General features: G+C 35.1%; 1 protein-coding gene across 2 annotated transcripts in view; it reads right to left on the bottom strand.

The window, feature by feature from the left end:
• Positions 1 to 3,627, bottom strand: part of syncripl (synaptotagmin binding, cytoplasmic RNA interacting protein, like) — a 24,336-nt gene extending 20,709 nt beyond the window's left edge. For both annotated transcript variants that reach the window (XM_084096962.1, XM_084096963.1), the window contains exon 1: positions 3,481 to 3,627. The gene's annotated coding sequence lies outside the window, so the exon portion shown is untranslated. The remainder of the gene's footprint in view (positions 1 to 3,480) is intronic.
• Between the last annotated feature and the right edge of the window lie 5,494 nt (positions 3,628 to 9,121).

Here is a 9,121-nt window from a genome sequence, read left to right as displayed (position 1 = left end):
AATTATTCAGACACCAAATATAATTTAACTAGTTCAAAAAATTCTTCATAAAGTGACTACCAGTAAAATTTAGAGAACAAAAATTATTCAGACTGAACAAAATGAACCATTGCTTGGTAATTGGTTGAGCTAAACTGGTATTATCTAATTGTGAGATTTTGCTATATCATGTATATCACAGTATTCATGGCACCATTGACACTTCAGAGTGATGAAATGCATGAATGAGAATATAAAGAGTGGGGCGTGCTCGGGGTTAACCCTTTAGAGCCTGAAGCTAAAATAGGTGCTTTTCTAAAACAATGTGCCGTCTTCATGTGCAAGGTGTCTTCAGAAGAAGAAAAATAGCTTTCAACACATTACAGTTATTGACCATTACTGTGTGTGGTGAGTTTATACATAGAATTTAAATAGACAAAAATAAATAAAAAAACGAGAAGAAATTTACTGATTTGTATTTAGAAAAAAATAAAAATAATAATGAACGAAAGAAACTAACTATAATACATATATACAAGTGTTATTAAGCACGAGCAGCCGTGGAAAAGAACGTCTCTCAGCATGTGATCGCAAATTCAGTTCTCGTTCACGTCTTATTGCACATATGCGACTAAATCTTCACTCTGGGCGACTAAATGTCTATCATTAGCCACTGGCTAATCAATTCTTTGATTTTAGAGGCCAAGTATAAGTTTGGCATCGATATATTTCATTGCTGAACAGTGAGCGCTCGAGAGTTTGCTCTCAGTCGCAGAATCGACGCGCTGCATGCAAACGATATTCTTTGCTGTATTTTCCTGTCAAAATAAGAGAGTTCATCTGGAAGTATTCAGCTTTTAAGAACAAGCAGAAGATATGCCGGTTTCTCCGGGAGTGGGCGGAGCTAATGTGCAAACGGCTAAATCTCATTGGCTGGCGCTCATCGCTGTTTTGATTTCAGCAAATCAGATTGAGCGAACGCTGACAACGCAATTAATATTCAGGAACCCAGCAGCTCATCAATCCTTAGTGCATTATATTGTTAGTAGTAGTAGTAGTGCTGTGCAACGATTAATCGCACCCAAAATTAATTAAAAGTTTGTGTTTACATAATATATGCATGTACTGTGTATAATTTAGTATAAATACAAACACACGCATGTATACATTTAAGAAATATTTGCATACTGTATATATATTTATATATAATCAATCTATATTATATATAAATATTTTATATATAAATAGCACATTTTTCTTATACACACACATGCATGTATATTTATATACACAAAATAATTAAACAGTACACACACATATGTAAAAACTTGTGCAATGGCTCAAATGTAAAAAAGCAGCATCTATCACTATAATATCCAATATAACAATTACTACAGTAATTGTATTTATAGACATTATATAAAGACATTGGTAATGTAAACATCTGTTACAATGGCAGACATCGTAAACAGACTGTCTACCAATGTCAATGAGTCTACTGATATAAATTTCTCGTATTTTATGTACAATAAGAAGAATAAGTACGCAACCCAAAGCAACACGCAATGGCAACAACATCTCAAGATAGTCTAAAAAAAACTGACGAGTTATTCGTCAAAGTGCACATATAATATGCTAAGTACGGATGCTCAAACAGACCTCATTGGTTCTCACGCGTCATGCTTACTTTACATATTTTAATCTTACAAACTGCAGCTAGGAGAAAAAGCTACTCATCCCTTTTAGTAAATCATAGAAAACAGAAAAATGCCCAAATACTGAATCATGCCAAGGCGCAGAGAGTGGCAGTCCTATGACACAGAGATGGTCTCAGATAATACCATGGTAATGAACAACTGCCACTGATATATAGCTCTTTTTTGCCATATTGAGGCTGCATGAGGCATCGACCCACCGCATTGTATGTTTTATTTATCAATATGGCCAAAAAATGGCAGAACTCTTACATATACAAACACTAACTTTCATGTTTCTTTTAAAATATACTAACAGCTTTGATAAGCACATGCTGTACAGTATGTGAGTCAACTGTGAGAATAGATGCAGTAATTATTTATGCACAATTAATTTCAACAATTTAAAGTTGCCATCGTCTGCGACTGTATTTTATATCCTATTGTGACATTTATCTGAGTGAAATAAAAAAGTAGGGCGTGGCTTGATATAGTCCGTTGGGAACTGATTGGATGGGTGTGGTTTGCTATTGGCTGATCTCATGTGAGTGACAGGTTATTGCCCCGCCCTCTTCATCAGAAAAGAGATGTCTCTGCAAGAAGTTATTCTGATTGAAGATTACGAGGAAACATTAATTTCAAACAATAATGATGCATGAATAAAACAATTACTGAAATATTCCACACACAAAAAAGGAATTTTGAATTCATGAGGACTTTAAACAAAAATGTGTTCATGTCAGATTAATTTTAGCATTTAACGTAATTCAGGCAAAAATGCTTACATGCACACACCGAAATGACATACACCATGTGGTCCAGTGCAAGTATTTCGGGTGTCCCTTTTTATACGGTCCCTTATTTTCCTTTGCCGAATCCGGCAACGCTAATTCTGGACAGAAAATTCGTGTTTGACGAAAATAATAATCGCATTCATGTTCCATCGTATTTATTGTAATATTTGCGTATATTATATTTGCAATAGTACTTTAAAAGATCACCCTAGCGGGTTCTGGTTTTTGTCTGTATTTCATCACTCAGACTTCCACGTGTTCCGAATAACTCCCGCTTCACGAGCACGAGCACATGACGTTTACCGAGAAAACGGTCACTTCAGTCACGATATCAGTGCGCTTTACAAACCTATGACACATTAACGTTGACAATTCATTACTTTGTTAAATAACGTGATTGATTTCGTTTATTTATATAATAAGCGACAGACTCAAACCGTTTAAATTCAACTTCAAACACAAGTCAGGGTGGATAAAATGAGTAAATGTCATGTATTCTCATCGGGCCGTGTCTCTTTGTTGTGTCAGTGATGACAAGAACACACACACTCGCTAGGCCACAACACACACTCGCTACGTGGACACTCTGATAAAGCCTGTTTCAGCACCTCCACTAAGTCTTTCAATCAGAAATCACACGTTTTCGTCTTTTAAGACAAAAAAACAAAACAAGTTCACAACAAACTTTAGTCATGGCTGGACGTGATAAATGTGTTTATTTGACAACGTGTGTGTGTGTGTGTGTGTGTATGTCTGTGTTTGTTAGGGGAAGGGAGGGGGGGCGACATCGTGTTTCACCAGCAACCACATCATGACTTTACCACACTACTTTTACGTGCACAGAAAGCAAACAATAGTCCGTGAATTATACATAAAATGTGTAAGAATGCCGCTCGTCTGAAATGTGATGAGTTGAGCCGCGCGCGTGCCGGTGCGATCACTCTCTACTCGCTACGGAAAGCCAAAGCATCACTTCACCGCGTTTATGAAATCTGAAGAGAGCGTTCTCATACCTGTCAGTTAATATCTTGGATTATGTTGGGATAAATCCAGAGAGAAATGTACTGAAAGAGGATAAAGTGGCCAGATCCCGCCGTGTCTGCTGATATCTCACTCTTTTCAATAGGTCTGATGCAAAATGGCGGCGAAACTCATGCCGCGGGAGTTTTTTTCCGCTTCCGGTTGTACGGGGTTTCTCACACAGCCATTGGAGGGTCACATTACACAGACTGACTCACTACTCACTGCACACTGCAAAGTATATACAGCGTGTTGCTTACTATTTTAAGAACAACAAGTAAACTGTACAGTATCTATCGTAAGGAGGAAGCCCATTTCCACCACATAAGAACAATAATCGTTGGTAACACTTAATTTTGATAGAAAAAGTCACACAAGTATTACATAAAATGTCGATATTATTGCATACTAATTCATAATTTTGTCTTTTTATTTCATAGTTATGACATAACTGACAATTTTAGGAAATAATTAGTAGATTTAAAAAGTGAAAATTATGACATATGCCTTACTAAGTCATAATTATGAGATTAAACAGTCAAAATCATTAGATGAAAAGTCAAATTAATGACTTTCTATTACATAATTATGACTGTTTAAGAATTCCTGAGGAACTCTAATATGAAGCATTGTGTGGAACTGCTTTGAGTGCCTCCAGGAACCAAATTCGTTTTTTGTTTTTGTTTATTTGTCTGTTTGTTTCTTGTACGATTACCATTAACTTCTATTAGACCTATACATTTTTTTTTTTAAACTGAACCAAATACAACATTGTTTATTGTATGTTATAGCCTACATTTGAATACATACACTTGAATACACTCGGAAAAGTAATAGACTGAATAACAATACATTATAAAAAATTGTATAATACATAAACAACATGAATAATCAACCATTTATATACATACAAAAGGCTATAGAAGAAAATACATCTCAACAAAATGCATGTAAACTCCAATGTTCCATGTAATAAATCAATGTAAAAAAAATGGCGTTAACATCTTGACAACATTAATTAAAAGTGCATCTAATATTTTTTATCAATATTCGATCACTCGAATTCACCGCATTGACCAACAGCTGCTTGAAGAGACTTCTGTGAGCTGTGCTTTATACATTACATCGCTGAAAGTTATTGAAAAGTAATGCATTACAATATTGCGTTACTCCCTTAAAAAGTAACTAATTGCGTTACTTAGTTACTTTTTAGGAAAAGTAATGTGTTACTTTTCCTGACCTGAAAAAGTTATATTTTTGGGCAAATGTAAAGACCCTTTCACATCAAAAGTGAAATAATAATCCTCATGCTGAAGGAAATGCAGATTCACTCCTGTAGAGGCTCAAACCCTTCAGCTGCTGTTCTGGAGAACAGAAGAATAGATGCAGGAGAAGAAAGTTCAACACTTACTTTACCAATAAAAACAAAAAATCTATAGTCATTTTTGCTAATGGTTTAACTGAATCATCGAAGGTCAGAAGCAAGTACATTGGCCAATAAAGTGAGATTAAATGCATAAAAATGTATGATTTATTTAACATATTTAGTTGGAGGTTTGCATATTATTCTGATTCTGTATTTCACTGATTTTATTCATTTTGAGGAATACTAAATCTTTTTTGTGCAAGTGAGATGAGTAAATGCACGCTCACATTTAGTCTATCATGTTCACACACAGCATCTCTGCACTTACAATTTTTCTCAGCATGAAGACAGGAGAGCTGTCAGTCAATAAATGTGAAAAAGTAATTTGTGTTGCTTATTTGAAAAAGTAACTGAGATATTTTGCTGTAAATTTAAAAGTAATGCGTTAGTTACTTGAAACAAAAGTAATCTGATTACATAACAAGTTACTTGTAATGAGTTACACACAACACTGCTGTTGACATTATACAATAGACCTTTTTGCCAAACAAATTTCACAAACTTGCAACATAAAATGTAATCAATATGAATTGGGACAATTTGAACAAGGGATATTTGAGGTAACTGAGTCAGAAAAGTGAAAATGTGCAGCAGCTTCGTCTCGTTTTTCCCTATTTTGATTGGTCCTGGCACTTGACTTTCAGGAAAGACGTTGTCATTCAGACTTGTATTTCAGCATGCTATGCTAAGGTCCCTGCACAGAACATCATTTTAACATTTTAAATTGTTGACAGGCCTGTACGCAAGGTGACAGCTACATTTGTTATGAGGTCGAAAACACATGATTAAAGTCTTAAAGTCCCTGTGGTGAACATTAAGCTTTTAATGTTGTTTATATGTGTATGTGGTGTTTTTAATATGCTTTAACTCAAACCATGTGTAAATTCATAAGTCAAAACCATTGCTGAGTATATTCCCGCTAGCGGGACCCCTAAGTTTACTTCACTATATTACAATTAAATCCTAATCTAATCATGACAAACTATATCATTGGAAAGGTCTAAGACTCCTAAATAGATATTTTAGCACTGTTTTTTGTTACAATTTATGCAGGAACAGTAACAGATGAATTTATGACAAGAGTGCACCTCAACAAATCTACATCATAAGTCGACACACACACTTTTAATAATTTAAACTTTGGTTTCATGCTAAAAGTTCATAATAAAACATATAATCTAGTATTTGTCAATAAAAAATTATAAAATAATATTATCCTCTAAAAAGTATAATATATTATCCTCTAAAATATAATATTATCTTTTTTTATCGTCTTTTTTTATTACATAGTAGTTATCATAAATTAGGTATCATTTGAAAGCTTACGAACTCAGAATTCATCCTGCGAAAACCGTTTTGAAATTAGACATTGCAAAACACATATTGTCTCAAGGTTACATATTTTGTGACAGAAGTGATATTTGGACAGGACTTTGTTAAGGCAGAATGCATACAATTAAATTCAAGGGAATGTATGTCACCCGGTGGCTATTTTTGGTATTACGCCTAAACAAAATCTCATGGGAACTTCAATTTTTGTGATATCAACTTCAAATTTGGAACACAGCTTGGTTAGATATATGGCTTATAGTAAAAAATATTTTGTAAAATATATATTTTATATAAAATATATATTTTTTAATGTCCATTCTCATAAAGGGGGGTGAAAGTTGGGGTTAAAACTGCAGTGAACCAAAGACAGTCTCAAAAACACACTTTGAAATCGCTGGTGTTTCTGACGTCACAAACTACCTTGTAACCAATCAGATCAACGTGTGATCGTTAACCAGTGGATCTCTGAGCTGAGTGAGTGAGTGGAGGCGGGGCTCATTTGCATATTCATAGAACCGCATATACTAAATGAGGCAAGGGTGTCGAGTTACATTCAAGATATTTTAAGGCATGAAGGCATATAAACTCATGTAATTTTGGTGATCAAAGATGAGTTTTAAGGGATAAAATGATTGACTGCATGGGGACTTTAAAGCATATTCAAAACACCACAGACATATAAACAACATTAAAAGCTTGATTTTCACCACAGGGGGACTTTAAGGTCGACAGGCTGTTATGAGTTGAACTCCCGGTGTATTTCTGACAGAAGTCTGAGAGCGAGGATGGCGTTCGCTGTTGATCTGCCCGGGGTGAAACCCGATTGTTGAGGACAGCGCCGAGACACGAGGAGAGCCTGAATCCTTGCTAACAGAAACAGTGAGCGAAGACCTTTCCCAGAACCGACAAAAGTGTAATGGGTCTGTGGCAGCCGCAGCGCACCCATTTTAGGTCCGGGCCCACCCATTTTCTACTATGGTTTTGTACGTTTCTTCATTCAGATCTATTTGCGATCCATTCCATTCTAAACAAACAACGCATACATGCTTCGTCCTTGTTACATTATTCATTAAGATAATAATTAATAAATGCACGCATAATTATCAGTGAACTTGATAAATGTTGCAGATATGTTTTACATGCATGCACAAACAAATGCCTTTCAACTTATGTGTGCAAAATTCAGAATAAAATGAATGTGCAGCAATTTGTACAAATAGAGAGTCTGTAGGCCTACTGTGTTGTTGCCATTAAATAAGCACATTTAGTTTCATATTTGTTAAAATATTATAATGTTATTTTTTCATCTATGTTGATTATGAAAAGTGAACCGCACGAGTAAGATAGGATGAGCAATATCGAGAGACATGGAGCGGGTCAGACATGATTTTGACCACTTAATTAAGTTTTGTTTTGTAGAAAGACTTGTGAATTTCGTTTTGTATAAATTGTATCTTAATTTAAAAAAAAAAATTATCAACCAATTGCCTGGATTTAATAATATAGCAAATATAGCAGACAACACAATCATAGAGGCGCCCGCGCGGTCACTTGCATTGCTCGTGAACAGGAGCGCATCTCATCCTAACTTAACGAAACTCAGCATATGCCTCACAGACATGAAATATATCTTAAGAAAGCTTGAAATGTCTTTTTAACAATTTAAAACGAAAAGAAATAGGCTACTCTCTGGTTATGTAATCCATGATGTGCATTTCTCTCTATAGGCGCGTTCACTACTACGGAGATGGCGATCGTCAACTTCATCTTTACAGCTGTTGTTGCTGTTAATAAACTAAAAATAATAGGCCTATAATTTTATTAAACAATAAATTAAATGAAATTGTAATTGTATTAAAAAAGCAACAAAAAATTCCTGTTTAATTTTTTTTTTACCTATAATTACGCATTAAATTCAGGTAGGCTACTGAGTCGCTGTCCTCAGTGCCGCAGAAAAGCGCTGAAACGGAGATGAAGGGGAACCCGTTTTTTTTTTTTTTTTTTGGCTTATTTTAACTGGCCCATCCAGTTTTCTGGGGGCCCACTACAATCAAAATCCTGGCGCCGCTAGTGGTCTGTGGAACATTCACTGCAAAAAATGCTTTTCTTACTTAGTATTTTTGTTGTTTCCAGTCTAAAAATATCTAAAAATTCTTAAATCAAGATGCATTTACTAAAGTAGTAAAAGGCCATAAGATATTATGTCTTGTTTTCTGGGGAAATAAATCAAAATTAAGTGAGAAAAATTATCTTGTGTCTGTTTGAATTAAGATTATTTTTCTTACCCCATTGGCAGATCATTTTGCTTTTTTAAGCAATAACTCACTTAATTTTCATTAATTCCCCCAGAAAACAAGACATAATATATTATGGCATTTTACTTTTCTGGCAAATGCATCTTGAATGTTTTTTATTATTATTATTGTTTGGACTGGAAACAAGACAAAAATACTAAGTAAGAAAAACATTTTTTGCAGTGTTCATTCCTTGGCCCTTGCCCTTGTACAGCGCCATTATGATTTCTTCTTTCCACTGAGCGGGAACGTGTCTGGAAGACCGACGGGGTCTTCTGTAGCCAATGATGTTTTTGGCGAATGGTGTCACTGATTGACGTCCATGTGGCCTCAATGTCCGCTGATACATCACCCAGAGCCGAGAACAAAGAAACCTCATTGGTTAACTGGCTACTCTCTGCTGTCTCAGACGACGACATCACTTCCTGTCGGCCACCATAACATTCTGTAGGTTGCATTTCGCAACCTCACCACTAGATGTCGCTAAAAAGCACACACTGCACCTTTAAGTAAGTTCAGTGATGTTTAATTTTTGTTGTAAAAAAGTTATTAATTTAGTTCATTTATATATATAGCCGCCTT

This window comes from Abramis brama, assembly GCF_963993115.1.
Source record: "Abramis brama genome assembly, chromosome: 21".
Lineage (NCBI taxonomy): Eukaryota > Metazoa > Chordata > Actinopteri > Cypriniformes > Leuciscidae > Abramis > Abramis brama.
Note: the sequence above shows the minus strand (reverse complement) of the source record. Positions and strands in the feature narration are given on the sequence as shown.